This window comes from Ixodes scapularis, unplaced genomic scaffold (assembly GCF_016920785.2).
Source record: "Ixodes scapularis isolate PalLabHiFi unplaced genomic scaffold, ASM1692078v2 PGA_scaffold5__190_contigs__length_132052651, whole genome shotgun sequence".
Taxonomy (NCBI): Eukaryota; Metazoa; Arthropoda; class Arachnida; order Ixodida; family Ixodidae; genus Ixodes; species Ixodes scapularis.
The window spans coordinates 111,705,334-111,731,063 of NW_024609880.1; the positions used below are offsets into that span (position 1 = coordinate 111,705,334).

The 25,730-nt window shown below is 44.4% G+C and overlaps 1 pseudogene; it reads left to right on the top strand.

Moving 5' to 3' along the window:
* Nucleotides 1–19,342, top strand: part of LOC115312194 — a 90,102-nt pseudogene extending 70,760 nt beyond the window's left edge.
* Nucleotides 19,343–25,730: the final 6,388 nt, after the last annotated feature.

A 25,730-nucleotide genomic window follows, 5' to 3' on the forward strand; every position in this document is an offset into this window, starting at 1 on the left:
GTTCAGAGCAGTATTCTCGAAATGCAAACATTGAAATAAAAGGGGTACCCACAGCGCCAAATGAGAATCTGTCCATGCTACTGTAACAAATAGGTGCCCTAATTGGCGCACAACTTACAAAAGAAGACATCGAGATATGCCACCGAGTACCCATCGCACACAGCACTATCGACAAAAACATCGTCGAGCAGTTCGTTCATAGAGCCAAACGAAACGATGCACTAGAGGAAGCAAGACGCCACAGGCTTACTGGAACAAGAATCGGATTAACTTTAAACGAGCCCATTTACATCAATGAGCACCTCTGCCCTCAGCTGAAAAGGCTCCTTGGTCAAACTACCAGCAAAAAAAGGGAGGCGAATTGGAAGTTTGTCTGGGTTAGAAACGGCCAGATCTTTGCACGGAAGGCAGTTCACACTCCGACTTTAAAGTTCACGACTTGTGACGACCTCTCCAAAATCGTTTAAATTTCCACACAAAAAAAATTGTAGCATTGAAAGATGGGAGTCGCAAATTTTTTAGATCCCGCGGACCTTGGAAAGTTACTAGACGCAAACGAGTTAACATTTTTTTCACTTAAACGTCCGTTCAATGAGTAATAAAACAAACGACGTCGAAATGTTGCTAGATAGTACAGGTATAAAATTTGATGTAATAATGTTTACTGAAACTTGGTATAACGATAAGTCGAGTCACTTTCTTATTCCTAATTATAACAACTTTGTGCTTAATCGATCGCATAGAAGGGGCGGTGGAGTAGCCATACAAACAGTAACATTTCTAAAAACCGAACATTTAACTGAATTTACTACGTCAACCGACGACTACGAAGTATTAACTTTATGTAATGATTGCAATATATTGTGTTGTATATTGGCCTCCTGATGGAAATTTCGCAAATTTTTGTGTGTTTCTGGAGCGATTTCTTGATTTTGTATGTTGCAACAAATAGACATTGTTTATTAGTGGAGACTTCAATATAGACGTATCCACAGTATCTGCCTCGCAAACTGAATTGTTTCTATTCTTGAATCAAATGGTTATAACAATTTAATCGAATGTCCAACATGTGTCACAAGTAACTCGTCTACTCTCTCATTGACCTCTTCATAACAAATAATGATAATGAACATGGGTACTCCGGCGTAATACAAAGTGATGTCAGCGACCATTTCCCCATTTTTTCGTTCATTAGAAAAGCTCGTAATAAGACATCAATACCATTACAGGAAACAATTTTTGCTCAACAAATAAATGCCCAAAGATTAGAAATGTTTCGTAATGCCATAGGTAATACAGACTGGAACTTAGTATATAAATAGAGAAACAGCAGATGAAGCTGATAACATTTCTTGTCTTCGCTAACTAGGATCTATAAAAATTGTTTTCCGTATAAAGAAATAAGAAAAAGCAAAAAGTCTAAAAAGCCATGGGTCACACCCGAACTAGTTCGTAAAATAAACAGAAAAAGTAAGCTTTTTAAAAAAATTATTAAGAACAGGGATCCAAGTCAACTATATGCTTTTAGAGCTTTCCGTAACAAACTAAATTCCGAACTGAAGCATGCTACATCGAATTACTATAACAATCTGTTCAATGACGCCACAAGACAAGGGGGAGATATTTTATGGAAACGCATAAATTATTTTTTAAAACCAACTGAAGAACGTTCTCGTTTAGATGTTGAACTTGATGGAAGCAAGTTGTCTGAGTTACAGCTTGGTACCACTTTTAATATTTACTTCGTAAATTTGGTATAACCAGCAAATTATACCATAGATCTGTCGGTAATATCGCGATATGTTCTTAATGAATCTATGTTCTTGTTTTCTACTAGAGTAAGTGAAGTGACTAGCACGTTCCTAAATCTTAAAAATAGCCAACCCAGGACATAAATGGATAGCAAATTAAACCCATCAAATATGTCATTGATATAATTGCTCCTCCTCTCACGTACATTTTTAACCTTGTTTTAACGACCAGTGTTTTTCCAAAAGCAATGCAAAAGGCAAAAGTAATGGTGCTGCACAAAGGTGGTGACAAAAACAACCTCACTAAATATAGACCAATATCAATTTTACGGGTACTTTCTAAGGGTCTTGAGAAAATAATGCATTCCAGACTAATTAACTTTCTTAACAAACAAAATATTTTATCTAATTCACAATTTGGTTTTCGTAAACAGGGATCAACGGAAACCGCACTGTTAACACAAAAATAATTAATTGTTGAAGCATTTGAGACAGAAAAACTTGTACTTGGTATATTTATTCACCTTTACTAAAGCGTTTGACCACATAAACCATAATATACTAAACCTTAAACTTCACGCTCATGGTATTAGAGGAAGCGCAGCATTATTAATTCAATCTTATTTGCAGCATCGCTCTCAATGCGTCTGTATAAACTCTTCTTTTTTTTCCACTTGATACTCTTACAATAGGTGTGCCCCAGGGCAGCATATTAATCCCTCTTCTCTTCATACTTTACATTAATGACGTTTTTAACATAATGACATCAGCAAAAATATTAGCCTATGTCGATGATATGACTTTTTTTATTACTGGTACTGACCTGACTGACATGGTTTGAGAAGCAAATAGCTTTTTTAGAAATTTGCAAAGATACATGGACGCAAATTGTCTGCGAATAAGCCCTAATAAAACTAAAGCGATTTTCTTTAGACCCAGAAATAAATTAATTTGTAGGCCAACATATCTGCATCTAGACAACCAGAAAATAGAAGTTGTAAGTGAAATAGAATCTTTGGGCGTTTATTTTACCGAGCACCTCACATGGGAGATTCATATAAATCACACCCGTACAAAGATAAATAGAGTAAATGGGCTGATAAATAAACATGAATAAAGCCTACCATGCAATATTAAAAAAATGTTATACAACGCTCTTGTTGTTCCTCATCTAACATATTGTCATCTCATATGGGGTACAACTACGAAACATAACATATTTAACCTCATTCGTGCACAGAAAAAATCAATTAGAATAATAGCAAATCTCCCATGGGATGACATCACTGCTAATTATTTTCAGCAGTCAAACATTCTAAATATGTCTTTCCTTTATAAACTCAGACTCGCGTGCCTTTACAGATCTGCGCTACTCGCAAACAACACCTTTATAATTGAATTTTTTAATCTAAACAAGCATCTCACAAGTCATAACACGACATGGAGAACCATGGTTTGTGCCGACATTTCGTACATCATATGGACATCAATCAACAAGCTACACTCTACCTTACTTACTAAACGAATTAATTCAATATCACGTCATACCTGAAGTTGTCACCAAGTCCCATGTAATGTCCCTGTTTATGTCTTTCACTAGCTCTGACTAACAAATTTTAACCCACACGTTTTTTGGTTGACCCCCACTAAATTTGTATTGCATGGGTGTAGTTTTGTTTTTCTTGTTTCATTAGTTTTGTAAATGAGTGATTATAGAACATGTCATCACTACTTTCTGCCGTTTGTATCGAGGCAGGGACCTCGTCAGGTTGCTATATGCAGCTTTTTGTCTTTGTCCCTCCGCTCTCTGGAGAGGAAATAAAGTATTATTATTAATATTATATTATTAAGCTGGAGCTTTACGTCTTCACAGACGCCAGCCCTCAGGCTTATGGCGCCTGTGCCAACCTTCGCACTGTGGACAAAAAAGAAAATGTCGGCGTCACTCGGTTGTTTGCCAACTCCAGGGCTGCCCCGCTTAAGACGCTGGCTCTCCCACGACTAGAACGGATAAGAGCCCTCTTGGGAGCACATATGGCTAAATATCTGTGTACCGTTTTGTTCGGTGTCGTAGTTACACTACGGTACTGGACAGTCTATGATAACCCTCGGTTTTACTAAAGGATCCGAAACTTCGTGGTAACCTTTCGCCAGCGAGCAAGTCACAGAAATACAAGCACTAAGCGATTCCTCTAATTGGCACCACAACCCGGGCGGCGCAAACCCAGCTGACACACTTACTAGAGCTAGGAAAGACGGTAATGCAGCTAAGTCTGTATCAGTTATGGTGGTCTGGGCCCGAATGTTTTTTCCCGAGAAGAGCGGAACTGTCCAATTGGCAGAACCTCAGAAAATGAGAACCTCAACAGATTTGACGGGGCGAGACAACAGCAGGTCGAAATACTGCGGACCGCTGTGAGTGCACCAACCGCACTCTTGGAACTGGAAACGTTCAGCAGCTATACCAAGATCTTGCGTGTCAGAGCTTGGATAAAACGGTTTGATTAATGTTGTCATCGACAGAACAAGTCACCTGAACTGCCCCTAACGTCAGACGATATTACAGATGCAGAAGCTTTCTGCATCAAGAATGCTCAACGAGAATGCTTCGGCAGAGAGATCCAGCTGGTTCAAAATGAAAGTATCTCAAAAGGATCAAGAATAACGGACTTGCAGCCCTTTCTTGACGACACGAGAACCATGTATATTCGAGGCAAACTTCTTTAAGCTACAGCCTCGGAGGAGCTGGGACATCCTACTCTTCTGTTAGAAGATCACCCTTTCATCAAGCTGCGTGTCGTGGATGCTCACCTCAAGGTATTACATAGCGGCTTGCAGATCACTCTGACAGAAATACGTTAAAGATTTCGGCCCTTAAGTTCACGACGAGCCGTGACGAAGATCATCGCGGAATGTCGCATCTGTCGGCGGTTCCAAGCAAAACCGGCAAAGGTGCCCGTACCTCCGCTACCACGGGGCAGACTGGAAGAGAGTCAAACCTTTCAAGTCGTGGGAATCGACTTCGCGGGGCGACTGTTGGTCAACTCAAGCGGGCAGTGCGTTAAGGCCTACGTTGCCTTATTCACTTGCACGACCACCAGGGCACTATACCTCGAGTTGGTATCCACCGCGGCCACGGCGCCATTTCTCTTGGCCCTGCGACGCTTCGTGTCACGACGAGGTATCCCGAGTACCATTTATAGCGACAACGCGCTGACATTCAAGAGAGCGGCGAAGGACCTAACGGCCTTGTGGAAGGCTATTCGCAGTGCGGAATCCTAAGACTTCTGCAGTGTTCACCGAATCACCTGGAGGTTCATTTTAGAACGTGCAACCTGGTCGGGAGGCTCGTGGGAATAAATTAGGCGGTCAGTGAAAACGTGCCTCCAAAACATTCTTGGACGGCAGAGCTTGTCTTTTGAAGAACTAACGACAGCATATTAACTGACATCGAGGCAGCGCTCAATTCTCAGCCCCTCGCCTATACTTTCATGCCGATAATAGAGAACCAGCGGTCTTAACTCCCGCTCACCTACTCATCGAGAGGCGATTGATAACACTTCCAAAGGCGGAGTCAACCTACGCGTCATCGAGCAATTCATTAGCACGTCGGTGGAAATAGAGGCAGAGGCTCATGAACAACTTCTGGGTACGTTGGAAGAAAGAGTACCTACTAGGAGGCTTCGTTCGGCGCACCTTACACCACCGCTCAGCAACCGTGCGCCTAACGGTCGCGAGACGTAGCCAGGGGGGGGGGGCTTATGGGACTCGCCCCCCCCCCCCCCCGAAATCTTTCATTTTGCTGAGACTTCCCCTCCCCCCTCCCCCTCAGACAGCATTTTGTCATGGGCGCCCCCCCCCCCCCCCCCCCTGTCTCTCCTGAAACAAAATCCTGGCTACGTGCCTGGGTGAGGTAGTACTGTTGCACAACCGTATCACTCGAAGACATCTTTTGACCTTAATACGTGTCGTTGAGGTGTTTCTAGGACGAGATGGAAATCTCAGGGCGTGTTCCGTTAAGCTGCCGTCAGATTGTGTAATTCAATGGCTACTGCAGCTGCTCTATCCTTTGGAAACTGTAAATCGTATCCCCAATTTCTACACTTTGTGGGAGGATGTTGAAAACTAACAATGAACGCCACTGTCATGAGACATTTAGTCTGAATCAAGAAGAAGACGAGGGGATGGCGAATCGCGAGCGCGAGGGAACGAGCAGTTGGATAAATCGTTGAAGCCAAGCCGGTTGTGCTATGATTCTGTCTCGACCGGAATGCCATCAACAAATGCCTAGCGAAAGAGCGCTTCAAAGAGCAACAGGGCAATTTAGCACATCTCACAAAAGTTGTTACGACTTCATGTAAAAACCCAACCAACAGAAGTGCACAACTTCTCCAAATTCCAGAGGACGCAATCACATCAGCCATGAACTGATCATAATTAACAGCGAAACCAGTGAGCTGCCTGTTTTAGTTATATATTATGAAGCTCTACCTTATGTTTAACATTTCCGTCGTTACGAGCACTACTTATTACCTCAAAGAATTTAAAAGTAATTTCGAAGTAATTGTATTACTTTTCAAAAGTGATTGCAATGTAATGTAACTACTTTAGTCTGCGGTAATGTGCAATGTAATTTAGTTGCATTTGCGTATTTTTGATGAAAGTAATGATTAATGTAGTTTCGTTTCTTTTGAAAAGTAATTGTGCAATCTCTGTCCACAAGTATCTAAATCCCTTTTCTACAGAAAAGTAATGATACCCTTTAAATAAGGCTCCCGCAAACAGAAATGTGACGTGAACCTCCCCTCCACCACGCAGGTTCTTCACTACATAAGCAAAGATTCTTCTCTCCCTCTTTCCTCTCCCGGAAGGCGACGGCATTCTTACGCAGGCATGCGGTTTAGAGAGGCTCGTTTTAGCGAACGCCTTTTTACCGACCCCTGTTTATCGAATGCCTTTATAGAGAACCCATTTGAGAGAAAATGGCGATGAGCCTCCTTTTAGCGAATTCGGCCGCCGCGATGCGGCGTGTACGGGTAAATCGGGTGAGTTAACACTTCTGTAATGAGAGGCCCCAGACTGCCGCCGCCAAGCGGCGGGAGCGCAGCGGGGTGCATGGGTTAGTACGCGCACCAGTGATGCACGCGAGAAGTAGGAAAGCATTTTTTTTTAAAAACGTCCCCTTTTCTATAAACGGCGTTTCTCTAAACTGAGGCTCTGCTTTCTCTAAACCGTGCTTCGATAAAACGTGGCTACTCTCTAAAACGCGCTTCGATGAAATGGCATTCGAGCAACCGTAGTAAATCCGCATTCTTAAGCGTGGCCGTGCAACGCATCGAATAGCAATTTCGACCAACTCGCAAAGGAATTGCCCTGAAACCACAACGGTGGATTTTGCCATTCTGGTTTGAGGGCATTTTACTTTCTTTTGGTTAGTCAAAATTTTTCGGATTAAAATACTAGTAACCAGTTAATCGGTAAAATGTTGACGAACCAAGGAAAGTAAAAATTAAACGCTTTCGCTTCGCAAACGTGGACGACTACACATGTATGAAGAAGAAACGTTTAGGTAAAATGTTAACCTAAAGTAAACTATAGAGGTGAGATATGTAACTTCAGACAAGTACAGGTCACTCGTGTCTTGGGCACTTCGATGTCGTGCGAGTGTCTGTTTAGTTCGCAAGAGACTAATGTGAACAATCAGAGCAGTTTGCTGCTGCCGGAGAATATCAACGAACCTCTTTGCCTCCGGCCCATATTACATGAGCAAATGACATTTTACAGAATGACAATTTAGCGAAGAGAGGTCATTTGAGCGAATCGACAATTTAGCGAATGACGTTTTAGCGAATATTGCTCATTTCAACGAATGAGGTTTCAGCGCACGATGTTTTAGCGAATATGCTTGTTTCGCTTATTTTTTCTGTACTGAAGCCTGGCTTTTCCATTTTTACCGCGAGGGAAAAGAACGACACGGAAATTCCTATTTTGGTTTTAGTAAAAGACGTAGCAATTTATAACGAGCCACTACAGCGTGGAACCCCCAAAATACGCATAACTGAGCGGAAGCTACACGCCGACAGATACACTGTTAGCAAGTGCCGTGTATTTGGTGAATATTTGGGGTGAAAAACACGCTATTTACACAAATTACCATAAATTTACACGATGAGTAACGGATAATACGTTCAGACATCATGCGAGGTTGTAAAAAACGTGTTTTGGTTCGGTCATACACGCATAACCGTGTAGCCGACCTCGATAACACGCATCGCCTCCGGCGACGACCGCGGCATTGCCGGCTATCGAAGCACCGGAATGCTTGGGGACACACTTAGAAAGGACCGTCGAGACAAATGCCGCGGAAAGAAACATGTCTCGGAAACAGATAAGCACCAAAAGCAATTACGCCATGTCGCGAGACGTTGGCGAAACCCGCGCTTACCGTGGCTCGCCGCCATTTTCTGGTCGATGGCAATGCGGCTTCCCTCATGTCGCCCATGTTTGCATTTAGTTTAGGGCTCTTGATAATAGTTTCTTACACACCACAAATAAAGTCATGGCTCCAATTATTCGTTCAAAACAGTTAAAATGGATATAAAAAGCGTGTCTTCGATGTGAACACGTGACATTGCAGTTGGTTTCGTTTTTGCTTCAACCTTCAACTGCTTCAACTGCAAGCGATCTGGCCGATCTGGCCATGACGCAAGCAACGCAAGCGCAACGTCGATGTACGGAGGAAGGAAGAGCCGGTTGGCTTTCGTTCTTTTTGTTTGACCGGAGAAATTTCTGGCAGCCGCTATAGTTTTGGTTTGACGGGACGCGAGAAGCTTCGCATAGAGTTTCGCAGTTTGCGAGCACACAGTGAAGACGTGACCGGAGAAGTGCCCCTGTGATGTTCCCGGAAGACGGAAAGTACCATTCGTCGTGTGTGCTTTGAAAGCGAGGGGAGTCACAGGGTCCACGAGTGCGCAACCACAAGCCAAGGTTCACGACAGCGCTGCGTTCTTCGGCGATCTCGTTCTGTTTGGGGCAACACGGCGATGCGAGAAAGGGCCGAAACGTTCGTGGTGTGTGGTGCGGTGCTTGTAGGAAGAAACCCGCACTAACGCGGAGCTCATATTGGTTGTTGTGGGGTTGCGTTTGACGGGTTTAGCCCCGTCGTCGTCAGCTGATCCGGTCCAGCTGGTCGGGGAGGACGCAGCGAGCGTTCTTAAAAGTAAATCTTCCTTCGTTACGTTTCAAAATGTGGAAGATTCCCGACGCATACCGTGAGTAAAATGCTGCGGACGTTTTCAACAAAATTACGTCGTTTTAATTGAACAAGGGACTTCGGATAGTTTCCCTAAATCTGCCGTTCCTATGCTTCGTGTCGTTAGACTGCATTTGCACAGCGACGTGTTCGCACAGCGACGCACACCGCTCGAGTAGATGATTCGGTCCCGCAAACGACCGGTTATACAGAATTTCAGGGAAACTTAAGTCACCACCGATGTTTTCCTGTAAATCTCGTGTGACTCGTGTGAGTTTGTTGCGCTCATCATGCGGTGTGAATAAACTAGGGCAAGATTTTCTACCTGCCCACAGATGCATGAACTGAGACCAATTTTTTACGTAGAGAACATAGTGGTTTTTCTTTACATTGGGAAGAGGCCCGAATTTGTCTCTTTTCCCTCTGGCACTGCCCCAAGTTTCAAGTTGCAGTTTCAGTAGACATACCTACTAACAGGTACAAACTGCTCTAAAGCAGGTAAAAGACTGGGAAGTCAGGACGGTGCGGACACCGTGTTTTGCGCTTCTCGCAAGGTGACTGACGCTTTTGCGAGGTATGCGGAATATGCAAACGATTTTGTTATGCCCTTCGTTTGCGTCTCCAGAAAAAAGAATAAGATTATTTACAAATTTTGGCGCAATCACAAGCCAAGATTTACGATAACAGTGCGTTCGCTTCGGTGGTCCGTGTAGTGGTATTATACGCTGCTTTCTGCAACACCGCGTCATGACGAAGAGCTGGAACGGTCACGGTCTGTGCTGGGCTAGCGGTTGACAGAAACCCGCATCGCCCGCATCGGCACCGAGTGCACTTGGGCTGTTGATGCTCGAGCCTTTCATACGCGGCTTGTCGCCAGCTGATCCTGCTGCTCGACGGTGAGGAAGCGGCGAGTGTGACCTCTGAAGTAAATGTAAATCCTCGTTCATCCAGTTATCCAGTGTCAAAGTGTGGAAGATGTCCAACGTGTACTGAGGGCGGGAACTACGAGCGTTTTGCCTTGCTTTTATAACCGAAACCAGAGCAGCGAGATAATTGCCTTGCGTACTCCAAAATGACGCAAGCAATAAGTTTCAACAGGTCGATTACGTCACCGCGGATGTAGGCGAGACTGTGCACTGTTTAAACGCTTGCAGTATCCACGAGTGCTACCAGAAAAACGACGTCAACAGAGAAGGAGCTCGCGATTTTAGCATAATGCATTGCCACGGGCTCGTGAATTTTCAATGTGGCTATATAGAAATATTAAGAAAAAAAAAAAAAAAACGCGTCAGCGCCACATTAATGATCACGAATAACACCGGTCACAAACTCCCAAGCCTCACCGCTTCGCTCGACACCAACACGACATACGACAACAATCTGCATCAAAACGCCCCAAAAGTGAAGGCGTCTGCTCCCCGTACGCGTACTGCGCGTACTACAACTAGCGGAAGTGAAGTGTTGGGCGGATGTCCTTCACAATAATATATATAAAAAAGTGCCTTGCGCAAGTATAATTTCCATTGATTATTGAATACGTACTGATAAAATCCCAATCATTTGTTTTTCTATCTGATTCAAGCGAGTCGGACTGCTCATAACACTGGTCGAGCATGAAAATAACAAAAATTTGAACTTTTTCATGGCTGGTTTAAGATTTATTGTTAGTACATCGTTGTTTTTCGCAAAGGACTAATTTTACAGATTTTGCCTCCATATTTTTTAAATGCAAACAGTTCTTACATACGGCTGTCCATTGTGCCGTATTTTGTGTCTTCTTCTATAAATCGGTAACGATCAGCGACCAAAGAGCTCACCCGTACATGTCAAGCATATATACGCCGCGGGGAGAGTCCGTTGTTAGTAGGAAGTGTCGGGCGTAGTGTCGGTGTTGTGTTTGTGTATGTGTCGCTGCTGTGTTCTGCGTGGTGCTCGTGTTGTCTGTGATATATGAGAGTAGCAGTCTACTCGTGATAATTCCCAGCGTATTAACCCGTATTTACCGACTCCTGCTTTTTTTTCATTGGTTGCTAGAAATCGCACCAGGTGGCGCAAGTTACCGCCCGATTACAAGAGTTTGCTTAAGTTCAATATTCGTTTTTTTTTTTTTTTTTTTTTTTTGTTTAGCGGTCTTGTCGTAGCTGCCGACGCCACCGACCGCCGACGATGCACGTAGGTACCTTTGCACGTAGCTACGTCCGCCGCTCGGAGACTGTTTACTGTGCATAAAAGACATCGAACGAGAACGAACGCGTCCTGTATGCTTTCAGTTCGGCTGAAAGGCGCGGCTGGCTGGGCTCGTCCCTCGCCTGTTCTCGGCTGCTGGCCGCCATGTTTCATAAGGAACACGTTGAACCGTGCTTCTCGGAAGGCAAACGCGGTGTAGCGTGTTAACTTTACACAGCACCTCATGTGTAGACGAAAAACACAGATGGCTCCGTGTAAAACGAACACGTTTCGACGTGTCCGCTATGGGACAACGGTTTACACGTCTGGGCGTGTTATTTTTGCTAACAGTGTAGCTAGCGGCCGGTCAAAAGAGCCCCCAAGTCACACGCCATCACTACGGCATGGGTACTTGTCGCTGGAAAAATCCTGAAGAGGCGTTACGCGGTATCACCGCTATCACTGCGATCGTTGTAACTTCGTGCTTCTGTGATCCGAACAGAAGTTACCTTCCAATAACGACGAACGGCGACGAAGCACAACACAGTACACTGCCAGAATGTAACATCACGCGTTTTACGCAGTACATTTGCCACAGTTAGGAAATCTTATCACCATCAGCGGTATCAGAACGTCCCAAATCACGATACCGCCGGTCGTGCACGAAACATTCAAGCGAAACCATGAGCGTATCGAAGGAATATAAATCGTGTTCGCTCAATCGATACTACGTTCCTAGGGGACAGCGAGCAACTCTCGGTGGGTCATTTTTTGCAACGTGACAAACTCCAACATTCCACTTTTAAATCTTTGGACCACGGTACTTTAGGCTGAAGCGACGAATAGCTTCTTCAAAAACGAACTTAGTTTAATAACTTTTTTGGAAATAAAAACCTACTTTACAAAATTATAGCACGACTTTTCAGACTAATCGTGATCTTCTTTATGTAAGAATGGATAAATAAACCAATACAAGCTGCATCTATTTTTACCAGGCGGTTGCTTGCGCCGCCTACCCGTACACTTTTTCGGCCCTTTTTGTTTGCTGCACTAATTTCTTTTCCCCTAAAACTGCTGCAATTATCACAGGGCAGAGGAAATAATCACTAGTTGGTTCAGTTGATGAGGATGATTACGATTATTTTTGTAGCTACTTTCCTTGAACCAAGGCAACGCGCATCGTGCAAACTTCCAAATTAGTTATCTTGTGCGAATACGTTTTAGCTTGCAAAACTAGCTGACACCAGTCAACAACTAGCAGGGGATTGGTGGCCGAGATGGCTAGCCCACACCAGCTCGGAGCACGTGGAGTGAAAGCTAGCGCTGCAGAACCCAGAGATCCTGCGTTCAATCCTCACCCCTCGCCCGTTTTGGTCTAGATCAGCATCATACAGGCTTTCGGTCGTGTATCACTGGTGCGCGTAAAGATCCCAGGCTAGCAGTCGTACTCACTGGCTAAATTGCTCAAGTTGAGGCCTGAGCGAGTTGGTACGACATACTTCGGGATTAAAAACAGCGCAAAAGACGAAGGACCCGACGAAGAAGTAACCCGGTCGTCAGTGGGAAATGTTATCATGTTCTGGCAGAGTAAACTTTTGTTGAATAAACAATAAACGACTAATTTGTCTTTTTGTTTGACCAACTAGCCAAACATCTGCGGAAGAATACTTCATAAATTAGTATGATGAAGATGTGAGCTCTCCGCGTGCGAGTGTCGGTTTTTCTGGTGAATTTCACATAAAAAACTTAGCTCAATCCGAAAATAAAAACAGAAACAAAAACTTAAAGACAAAAATATAAAAATTTTAACGAAAACACGAGGCACAGGCTTGATGGTATATATATTCGAAACGCTTTTTTTTTTACATGCCATTTACCGCGTAAGCTTTAATAAATCAAAAGTAGTTTAAAAAAATCGTCAAACTATATTTGGCGTGCTATGGTGCTGTAATTCGTTATGAAGGTGCTACTAAGTGGCGGATATGTCTTCTAAGAATTATAAAATACACTTGCCGTCATCAAAAGTTAGAAATAAAGACGCTAATTTATCTAGGGGAGGAGAAAAAAATTAAGCCTTTTTCGTGCTCATTAAAAAAAAAAAGTTTTTGTGCGTTTGGGGGGAATTTGAATAAAACAGTATTTCAAAGCGCGGTCAGACGGATTTCCTCCCTGCCTCGTCCTTGTTTAGATCAAACTTTCAAATAACCAACAAGAAAGGTTTTTTCCTCAGAGGAAAAACCCTCTCTCATTTCAATGGGAACATAGGCGTCTTCACTCCTAACTTTTGATTTAGGCCAGTGTTTCCTTAAATATTCCACACAAAAAAAAGATGTCACGCTTTCTGAAAGTGGCTTCAAATCATTGTACCCACGCGGTATGCGCATTATACATATACTGTGAATTACAATGTGCGGATATAAAGATGCTTTCAGCGGAAAATTTCACAAGATTCACGATTCAACGAATTAATTTTAGAGCGGACGCACTTTGGAAGTCTAGAAACGAGTCTCCTCTAATAACCAATATTTCTGATAACGGCCAATCTGAAGAGGTAAATGAATTCGGGAATTAATGCGATTTTAAGCGTGACAAGTTTTCAGTTGAAAATCAGGTACAGTAGGGGAAAACTGTTTTTGCAACGTGAACTTGGACTGCAGTCTTTCATTGCAGTAGCCCTGTATTACACGTGGATGCTGATAAAGCAGCACTGTAAGACACCGTTGTGTGTTCGAGGGTGCACAAATAAACTGATAAGGAAAATAGTTGATATATCACAGAAAACCTTGGGCTTGTTCACTAGACTTGACGTCAGAAAACCCAGTCATGGCTGCTGTGAGTTGATGCATGGGTGTGGATCTTAAGCGTAGCAGGGGAGGGGCTTCTCAGCTAGGTTTATTTTCCATATCTCGATCCAGGCATTTTGATCTAGGTTCCCCACTCAAGAGGATTATATTCATCATTCTTGTCCAGCTCCCTTGCACCCTTGCATTTAATTGCATTATAATTACAACCTTAACTTGCAAGCTTGACCCTTGTTGGTGTTAGACTGGGGGCAACCGATAAAACCCGTTTGCTCTACTAACGTCTAACCCCTGGTTAGCTCAGTTGGTAGAGCGCCCCACCTGTAATGGAGAGGTCCCGGGTTCGATACCCGGACCAGGCGGATTTTTTCGGTCGCTCACCAGTCACCTAGCTGTGTTTGGAGATTTATGTTTGTCCTTTGTCCCTCTTGTTCCCCTTCTCCAGGGATTATATTCATCATTCTTGTCCAGCTTGCTAGCACCCTTGCATTTAATTGCATTATAATTACAACCTTAACTTGCAAGCTTCACCCTTGTTGGTGTTAGACTGGTGGCAACCGATAAAACCCGTTTGCTCTACTGACGTCTAACCCCTGATTAGCTCAGTGGGTAGAGCGCTCCACCTGTAATGGGGAGTTCCCGGGTTCGATACCCGGGACCTCTCGGTCGCTCACCAGTCACCTAGCTGTGTTTGGAGATTTATGTTTGTCCTTTGTCCCTCTTGCTCCCCTTCTCCAGGAATTATATTCATCATTCTGGTCCAGCTCGCTTGCACCCTTGCATTTAATTGCATTATAATTACAACCTTAACTTGCAAGCTTCACTTTTGTTGGTGTTAGACTGGTGGCAACCGATAAAACCCGTTTGCTCTACTGACGTCTAACCCCTGATTAGCTCAGTTGGTAGAGCGCTCCACCTGTAATGGGGAGTTCCCGGGTTCGATACCCGGGACCTCTCGGTCGCTCACCAGTCACCTAGCTGTGTTTGGAGATTTATGTTTGTCCTTTGTCCCTCTTGCTCCCCTTCTCCAGGAATTATATTCATCATTCTGGTCCAGCTCGCTTGCACCCTTGCATTTAATTGCATTATAATTACAACCTTAACTTGCAAGCTTCACCCTTGTTGGTGTTAGACTGGTGGCAACCGATAAAACCCGTTTGCTCTACTGACGTCTAACCCCTGATTAGCTCAGTGGGTAGAGCGCTCCACCTGTAATGGGGAGTTCCCGGGTTCGATACCCGGGACCTCTCGGTCGCTCACCAGTCACCTAGCTGTGTTTGGAGATTTATGTTTGTCCTTTGTCCCTCTTGCTCCCCTTCTCCAGGGATTATATTCATCATTCTTGTCCAGCTCGCTTGCACCCTTGCATTTAATTGCATTATAATTCTCAGGTTTATATTTTTTTTAATATTTTGTTGTTGGGTTTGGGCTTAGGCTTTTGTCTAAAAATTCTGCCGGGTCCGGGCCAAGCCCAAGCCGGGCCCAGGCCATGTCTCTTCTGGGTCGAGTCGGGCCGGGCCTAGAGATTAAATTTTCTATTAGGCTCGGGCCGGGACGGGCCGTGCTTCTACCGGGCCGGATCGGGCCGTGCCTAGCGATTCCGACCCTTGCAGTGCTCTAATTCCTACTGCCATCAGTTCACGATTTCTTCACTTTGCAAAGTGTCAGTATCTGAGTATCTGTAACGGCTACAAAGTGTCAGTATCTGAGTATCTGTAACGGCTAATCAATTTCATGAAGGGTGCTGTTTCACGCATTTCCGACGCGTATGTTTTGACGCAGCGCGGGCGCTATCGCAGCGCAGAGAGATGGTAATTAATCATAATCTCGTGCTCTAAGGCCACTGAAAGGCTCGCGTGATGAGCAACGCTGCGCTCGACATTGGGGACTTTTAGCAAATCGTTACTGTGTTCCGCGTTCAGCACTACCGGAGCCTTGGAAGCACTCTTTTAAGCGCGCTCCCGGCAATCAGGGTATCACTCCGGACTAGCACTTGCTTCAAAAGCTCCGGAAGTGCCCTACCCGGAACACGGTAACGGTTTGCGAAAGGTCTCTATAGAAGAGCCTTTACTACGAAACGATCGTTACGAGTAGTTACGAGACGCTGAGACGCTACGACGGGTTGCTATGACATCAGATCCGCTGCGCCAGGGTAACGCCAGGGCACCCAAAACGAAACTGCATCTGATCTCACACACGGAGTTACTATTATATCTCGATGGTCTCGCATCAATTTCCTGAATGGAAGTATAATGAATATAAACACGTATTTTATTGCTAATAACTGTCTGACACAAAACAAAAAAAAAATCGTTTCACCTTTGAAAAAAATTGTGATGCTTCTACGGAGGCATATGGAGGCGTACAAGGGAGTCATTGCAAACACCGCACCGCCATCGGCGTCATAAAATGGACGCAACGTGGCGTGAACGAACGTGATGGCCGAATGACCGCGCTCCAAAAGTGTGGGTACTGGGTACTGCGCGGGCACCTGCGATAGGCCGATAGGTTAATAAAAGCAGGTACAATCTCTCAAGCTGCCTCTTTCTACAGTATTTCATGCTACGATTGTGTCGAGATGCCTCCCCTTGCATTTTGAAACAGTAAGTCCGCCGCGTGTTCAACGCACGAGCGGCAAGAATGGCTCAGGAGCTTCTTGCAAAGAATGCCGGAATGCCCGTAGCGCGGCAAAAACTTCTCTTCTCCTTCATGGAAAACGAACCGGCAGTCGAGCCCAGGGTAAGCAAGCTGCCATTACGAATTCTTCTGGGGCGAGATGGGCGAGATCAGGCGAGATGCCCCGCGAGAAAGGGAGTCACGTGTGTGCGCCGAGGGCTGGCCCGGCTGGCTTCCGGTTGAATCCACCGAAATCGTCGGAGCGACGTTTTTCGGATCCAGATCGAGATCTGGAGCGGGAGCTAATCCAAAAATACCTGTGGAACACGTCCGTCTCGATCCCGATCGCCCATAGTGAAATAGCCTTGCTCCAGAAAAGTCGATCCCGGCGCGCTCTAAAAGGACCCGTGGAATTCGCCATTAAAGACGCGGTCAGGTTGCAGTCGCACTCGGCGTCCAGCCATTGCGGCGATCGGAGACGCCGCTGCCATGAAAACGCGGTCAGGTTGCAGTCGCACTCGGTGTATTGTCACAGTTAACGTGAGAAACGATGAATGAAGCGAATAAGATAAAGATTACAGAATTCAAGAGGCGCGGCAGACGCAAAGGGCCATTCGCTAATTGCTCAAATGAGCGTCGCCATTCCCTAAAGTGTGATTCGATCAAACGTAGGGGTTGGGGCTTCATTCGCTAAAACGTCATCTGATCAAGTGAGTGCCTCCCCTCTGTCTCATGCAGCTGAAGTAATAATTTGGCGAGAGTGTCTATGGACTGTTCTCAATTGATTCATAATCGCGTGTTCGATTGTTAATCGCTGCACTCCTAGCCCAACCACGCACCGTCATCTACACGGACAACCGAGGCCTCCGCACGGGCATTACTGCCGGCCACCACCGGGCGCTACCTTGGGAGCAGTATATCGTCATTCTTTTTCTAACAATAAAAATGGAGTTACGTTTAAAAGGGATCCCCACTGAACTCAACCCCGCCGATATCCTGTCACGCCTACCTCGCATTTTTTCCGCCCACTCACCCCTGTGATTGTTTGAATGCATGCCGGCGGGGGAGAGGAGGTTCACATGTATAAGGAGAGACCGAGCCTCCTCTTCTGGCAGTTGGGATTTTGAGAGCGTCTGGTCAGTCCGTGACCACTCCAACAGGGTTCCAAATCAACAATTGAGGAAAGTCTATGGACTGTTCTCAATTGTTGATTCATAATCGAAATTCTATATTGCGCCGTTTATCACATATTCAACAAAAAAAGGTATATATATATATATATATATCAGGAAAGTTGAGGAGTTCCAGGCCTCGGGGGTGATTGTGCTTAAGAGCTGTAACAAAGACAGTGGCAAATAATGCAAATAGATTTATTTAGTTTTGATGATTTGAATTAACATTGTTTATAATCACTAATTTCAAAGATTTACGATATTTTTGTTGCTCCTGTTCCGAATATTTTTAATACCCTTCATAGTCACTCTTCCTCTTCCACACGAACATCAGGAAGTGGAACCGGCATGGCTACGGCGGTGCCCTTCACGTTGATTTTACCGCTTTCGCAGGTCAGCGGTTTGTCTGGCCAACGGCAGTGCTTCGACGGATGTGAAACTTGCAGTCTCTTTGCGCCTCGGATTATCAACGGTATCAACGAAATCAAGACCAGCGACGGAACCGACCTTCCCCGTGACGATGCGGACTGGATGATATGCAATGCGTCTGATTTCGGCGAGTGTATCGTCCCGGTCTACGAACAGTGGGAAAGTTATCTTCCCATAAACCAGCTACAAAAGGCGTTGGTCTGCAGTACTCCAGTGGGGCGTGGAACCGGCATGGCTACGGCGGTGCCCTTCACGTTGATTTTACTGCTTTCGCAGGTTAGTGATGCAGAACTCTCTCCTCTTTTCTCAGTTTATGTTTTGCCGGTTCCACCCCAAACACTGTTTGCTTGCTTATCAAGATATTCGGAGCCTGAACGTCGGTCGCGACGTTGCTTTCGCCTGCTACGGCGTTTCGTTTTCTATTTTCTGTTACTCCTCTAGTGTGGGGATATAGAGCTTAACCCGGGTCCCACTACGGCGGAACAATTGCAGCAGCTCTTGGATGGCCAAGCGACCATACAAGTGAAGCTTGCCTCTATCGAGACCACACAGTTTGAGAATAAGGTTGCCATTGATGATCTGGTCAACCGGATGACGTCATTAGAATCCAAGCTAAATAGACTTGACCAACTGCATACTGCTATTAAAGAGTGCAAAACTGAATGCGAGAACCAAAGGCGTGAGTTTGGGGCATTGATGGCAAGGGTAGATGATCTTGAGAACCGAAGCCGACGCTGCAACTTAATCTTCTATGGTGTCCCTGACGCAGAAGCTCGCGAATCAAATGCCGTCTCAGAGAAACGAATTTCAGAGATCTGTGAATCAAGGTTGGGCCTACCGGCTGTGGTAATGGAACGGGCTCACAGGTTGGGCAAGTTCTAGAATGGCAAAAACCGTCCACTAATAGCCAAGTTCACCTCGTTCAAAGAAAAAGAGTTAATTTTGAGAAATGCACGGAAATTGAAGGGAACTCCATTTAGTATTTCTGAGGATTTCTCCCAGGTGGTGCGAACGACAAGGAAACGATTATGGGACTTTGCCAAGTCACGAAGAAAGGATGGCGACAAAGTGAACCTTAGATATGACACGTTGCTACTAAATGGCACAAAGTATGTCTATGATGACGAGACAAATCAAGTCGTACCGCACAGATGACTGCGTCAGCCTAATGGAGTAAATCTTTCTTTTCTTGTAATAAATTGTCGCAGTATTAAGAATAAAATGAATTTTCTGCACTTGTAGATTTGGTAAAACCCTCTGTGATTCTTGGTACAGAATCCTGGTTAGAGGCAGACATCGGTGATAATGAAGTCTTTCCTGATGGTTACACATGCTATAGAAAAGATAGAAATGCTCATGGTGGTGGTGTGTTTATTTTGGTAGAGAATAGCATTTATTCTAGTGAAGTTTATGTTGGTACTGGAGCCTGTGAGGCCATTTTTTGCCAATTAATATTTTCCAATAACAAGATACTTACAGCATGCAGCTTTTATCGACCACCTGATTCTCCGGTCGACGCGATGACCCAGTTAATAGCAATGACAGAAGCAGTGCGAACGGATTGTGTCGTTATCGGAGGAGACTTTAATCTGCCAAATATGGTCTGGAGCGAGCAGGGTAGAGCTATCGCAACTGCAGGGCGATTGAATCAAGAAATGGCGAATTTGACAGATCTTTTTGCACTCCGACAAATGGTGATAGAACCAACACGTGGAAATAATATTTTAGATTTATTACTAACCAATCAGCCTCCCCTCGTCCGTTCTACCCTGGTTGTGCCGGGCATTAGCGATCACAGTGCTGTGATCTGTCATATGAACGTAGAGCATGTAAAAACAAGCAGAGGTGTAGCTAGGCGAGTGTACAATTTTGAGAAAGCTGACGTAAATAGGATAAACGAAGGATTGAACGCGTATTATACTGTGTTTGAAACGGAAGCAGAATACAAAGGAGCGTCTGAGCTATGGCTTTCGCTTAAAGACAAAATCTGTGAGCTCAGACAGCGCTTTGTTCCATCGAGGATACTCACAACAAGACAGGGTAAAAGTAAACCGTGGTTTACAAGGGCTTTGCGCAGTCTCACACAGAAACGACAAAGATTATATCGTAATTGTTGCATAACGCCGACACTTGCAAATTGTGAAAAATTAAAAAAAGTAGCATATGAATTAAAAACAGCCATTTGCATAGCCAAAAATACGTTTAGTAATTCAATTGAGTCACGTCTAAAAGACAACGCGAAAGAATTTTGGAAACATGTAAAAAGAAATGGAAAGGATGTCGTAGACATTCCGCCGCTCACTTCCAGTGATTGCATTGTCCATGATGACATCGCTAAAGCAGAAACATTTAATCAGTACTTCAGTTCAGTATTCACCGCCGTAATACCAAGTGATGACGGGGATAGACAGGCGTTCCGAGGAGGGGTGGGTGATATGAATGATATCGTTATCAGTGAACGTGGAATTGAATCACTTTTGCAGCGGCTGAATACTTCTAAAGCAGGCGGTCCTGACGGTTTACCAAACCACATTTTCAAACTCTGTGCGCGATCGCTATCACCTTTTCTAAAAATAGTTTTTATGAAATCACTGAACGAAGCTTGCCTCCCAGATGACTGGAAAAACGCTGCAGTCGTCCCAATTCACAAATCTGGTCCGCGTAATGACGTAGGAAATTACCGCACGATATCGCTAACGTGTGTTGCGTGTAAAGTCCTAGAGCACATTTTGTAAACGAGTATCGTAGAGCACATGAATAGGTATTGTTTATTTAATCCCCGTCAGCATGGTTTCAGGAGGGGACTATCCTGTGTAACACAACTAACCGACTTTACCCATGACCTGGCCTATGCTTTAGATAGACGTCTCTCGATAGATGGTGTATTTTTAGATTTCAGGAAAGCTTTTGATACGGTACCGCACTCTTTACTAATTGCAAAACTGAATCACTACAATATTAACCCGCAAGTGGTTTCCTGGGTCTCCGAGTATCTGAGACAACGAAGTCAGTTTGTCGTTGTAAATGGCTCACAGTCCTCTACTGTGCAAGTCACATCTGGTGTACCGCAGGGATCGGTCCTGGGGCCACTTCTCTTTTTGTTATACATTAATTATATCACCGAGGGAGTAGTGTCGCAGATGAGACTTTTCGCGGAGGACTGCGTTTTATATGGGGCTGTTGCTTCTGTTGAGGATGCTAATATCATACCGCGGGATCTTGATCGAATTAACCAGTGGTGCCTCAGATGGCGTATGCAGTTAAATTTAGGGAAAACTGTTTTTATGACATTCACAAGGAAAAAAAAACCCGTACGCTGCATCTTATGCCATAAATAACAATATTTTATCAAGAGTGTTAGAATATAAATATCTGGGGGTAAATTACACGACTGACTTAAGATGGAACACGCACGTTGATTACGTAGTGGCCAAGGCTGGTAAAATATTAGGGTTCCTCCGTCGTAATGCAAGAAATTTCAATAAAGATACTCGGGATTTGCTCTATAAAACAAGCGTCAGGCCAGTCATAGAATACGCCTGCGTAGTCTGGGACCCGCCCACAGCACGTGACAAAATGAAACTAGAAAGACTGCAGAACTTAGCTGCTCGGTTTGTTACCGGGAATTATAGTATAGATTTCAGCGCAACACGCACAAAAGATGTTTTAAAATGGGAGCTCCTCGAAACTCACAGAAGGAGACTTCGTTTAAAGTTATTTCATTGCATTTATCATTCGACAGTTGGCATACAAAGAGACATGTATATAATGCGGCCCCACTATCAATCAGAGCGCGTTGACCATAGTTTCAAGGTGAGAGAAATTTCGTTCAAAACAGAGGTATTTAGGATGTCTTTTTTTCCAAGAACTATCTACGAGTGGAATCAATTGACTCCGTCTTTGGTTGGTGTACTGTCAAATGATTACTTTTTTTCTCTGTTAGATTAAATCTAGCTTGAGTTCTTCCCTGCGTGGTTTAGAAGCTATGTTTATATGTGTTGTTTATAAGTTTCTATTTCCTTGTATGGTTTATAATTAAGGTTTATATGTTGTTTGAATGATTCATCTGCCCTGGAGCAGAGGTCTGACTGACATTGTAGGTTGTTTTTTGTATGTATATCCACCCCACTGTAATGCCTGATTTGGCGCTGTGGGTATTGCATAAATAAATAAATAAATAAATAAGAAGAAGAGGACATTTCACACGCCATCCCACCCTGAAGAAAAGCGGTCCCCGCCTGAAACGTTGGTGCAGTAAAGGCCTTTGCTGGTACTCCTCAACTTTCGTTTTACGTCCAAACGACCCGTTGAACCTTCTCACCGTATATATATATATATATATATATATATATATATATATATATATATATATATATATATATATATATATACAGGGTGATGCGAGGAGACGCCAGGCTCTTCATATCCACCGCGAAATTCGGTTTCTTAACCTATCAGGCTAAGACTATGTACAGCGTTGCCCACAGAGCTTTTTTTTTTTGTAAAATTTGCATAGAGCGAATTTCCTGAGGAAAAAGTAAAGAAAGAAAAAGGCTTAGCTCATATGGAAACGCAGCGCCGCCACCGGTCTCAAACAACGCGGCGCCGTTTCGGACGGGAGACAAGAAAGAGGTGGCGCAAGCTGTCGCGACGCAAACTGCCGCCAACGAACGAGCATACGACGCCGAGAGCCGGCGTCTTTAGCGACAAGGAACTGCACTTCCTTGTTGTTACCGCGCCTGCTCTTGTTTCCGCGAGTGCCGCCGCCTGCGGAACGCGCGCCGCTTTTGAGTGGAAAAGATTGTCTGCTTAAACGCCGGCTCTCGGCTGCTTATGCTCGTTCGTTGGTGGCGTTCGGTGCGCCATCTCTTGTCTCCCGTGCGAAACGGCGCCGTGTTGTTTGAAGACCGGTGGCGTCGCTGCGTTTACATAGGAGCTAAGCATTTTTCTTTGTTTACTTTTTCCTCAGGTAAGTTCGCTCTTTGCAAATTTTACAAAACAAATGCACCATCTGTGGGCAACACTGCACAAAGTCGTAGCGTGATAGGTTAAGAAACCGAATATTGCGGTCGATTTAAAGAGCCTGGCGACTCCTTGAATCACCCTAGATATATATATATATATATATGATTTTGACTTTTAAAAATATATGATGCATAGAGATGAACGAGACCGATTAATAGATAAATTAATCAATTAAAGGATGGGGATTAATCGGGTGAAACAATTGAGTGCCCTTCCACCGCGTGAAGAGGGAAGTCCAGGGAAGCTGGCGCTCTGGTGGGATCTGCTGTCTCGGGCTGGGAGCAGCGGCAACGGTGGTTTCACGTTGGCGGCGTGCCCAGTCTCACTTCTGGGCGCGCCGACGCTCCTCGTACTCCCGCTGCTCCTCTTCGTGACGTACAACACGGGTGCCACCCACGTGAAGTCTGAAGTCCAACTGATAAGGACAGTGGCGCGGCGATCTTCGGCAGGTGGCCGCCGAAGAGCGCGTGGCATTGCGCAATGTCAGGGGGGAGAGAGACGCCGCGCGCGGAGAAGGCGTGCGCATGCGGCGCCGGCGTCTACAGCAGCAACTGTTCCAAAGCAAAAGTCTAAAACAAATGGCATCTGGCACGCGCGTTTGTCAATGCTTTATTTTGGTTATTTACTTCGAACCTTTTATACAGGGAAGGCGCGTGCGTGCGGCGCCGGCGTCTGCAGCATTAACTGCACCGAATTGTTTGTCTACGCTCGGTCTGTCCTCGGAGGCGATCTGCCAGAACCTACTCCGTTTCACCTTACGTTGTACCGCAGCGAAGGCTAGAAGCGCGAGCTCATAGCGTTGGCAGCTGCCCTTGGTGCACGAGAGCTTGTGCCGTCGAGGTGTGCACTAGAGCAAGGAGCTTGCGCTTGTAACCTTCCTGCGGTACAACACAAGGTGAAACAGTATAGGCATAGAAAGCTTCGACGTAAATATTTTACCACCGCCCAGCCCTAATTTTCGGTGCTTTTCAATATGTTACTCTGTCTCTAACTGAGCTTTGAGGTACGCTAAGTAATCTCAGTTATTCACTCACCTTGGCTGGTTTCATTATAATAAGTTTTTATGACTTGACACCTGTTTCTTTCGTTCCAGTAAATAAGTTGCCTATTTTGTTCTGTTTGACGCAAGAAACCAAAACAAAAACACGTATAAAACTTCTCTTCGGTTTAATTTTAGAAGTATTGCTTTAAAAGGAGCAAGAATGCGGACTAACTTGTATAAAAAATGTTAATCTAAACCCGTTATTTTTATTTTCATTGTCTCAGGCTTTATAGGCATGAAGTACCTTTTGTATTTTGTTTTACTCTCGGTTGAACACCGTTAAAGGTAGGAACTGGGAAACAAAACGAAAACCACAAAATGCGGTTGGAAAAGCTTTTAAGAATAACAAAACTGCGGCAACCTTGTTTAGTATTTTTGTAGAGAGCGCACATGTGCTTATTTCCAGATTTCAAATTTGTTTTCCTGCAATTCCACATTTCTGCGGGATTTCGCGTGAGGCAATGGCACACTTCACTGTTGTCTGAAGAGCCATCAAGCAAAACTGAAATAGGCAAAACGCCTCCTCTCTAGCAGCACTAAAAGTAGGATATCAACAAAGTGTGTACGCAAAAATCAATATTCCTCTAGCCAGCTGCCCATCGCAGCATAAAATAACACGGAACACTCCAGGTACAAGCCAGAGTAAAAGAAGCTGTTGTCGCGTTTGTCTGGTTTAATATTTATAAAAAAAAATTCACAATATGCTATATATATATATATATATATATATATATATATATATATATATATATATATATATATTGCCGCGTGCATGGCCGAGAATAAACGCTACTCCATGCCTCTGGAAGATTTGCGTTAATACTTATTCCGAAATATGCGACGCTCGAATATTTTAGAGGAATGTTCTAGATAACGAGTACAAAACATAAGGATGTCAATGTGGCCTTTGCCGTCTCACTCTCGCTCTAGTTAGCTGCCACGCCGACACTCCGCCGCTCGATGCGGCTTTCTCGGTGGTCCTTCTTTCTCTTGTTTCTGGCACAGGTATCCTCGTTAGACCTTTATTTTCAATTTTACGCTTGTCCATACTTTTCCATCCGCGACAACATACGTATTGCCGGGGGGGGGGGGGAGGGGGCGTGAAAAAAACTGTCCAAGCAGCTTGACTGATCCCCAGCCTCCATAGAGCTACACGGCGGTTCAGAAAACAAAATAAGAGTTTGCGTATGGAAATTATTTGACCGAAATACTACACAACAAAAAAACTGTCAACGAACAATAAAGTGAAAAAGCTTTGATAAATGGGCATTATAGCATTTTTTTCAATAGTTACAAAATGCTCTGAAGAAATTTAGATACTGTAGCGTAAGTTCTCCTTGAGGAAAACTTATCAGTGAAAAACAAGTCTATTTTGGAAAATGAATGCAAGTTTACGTAAGCTAGAATAACTATATTGATATTTAGGTGTATGAAAGTGTTAATAGTCTTGGTAAGGTCTTTCTAATTATTTGAAGT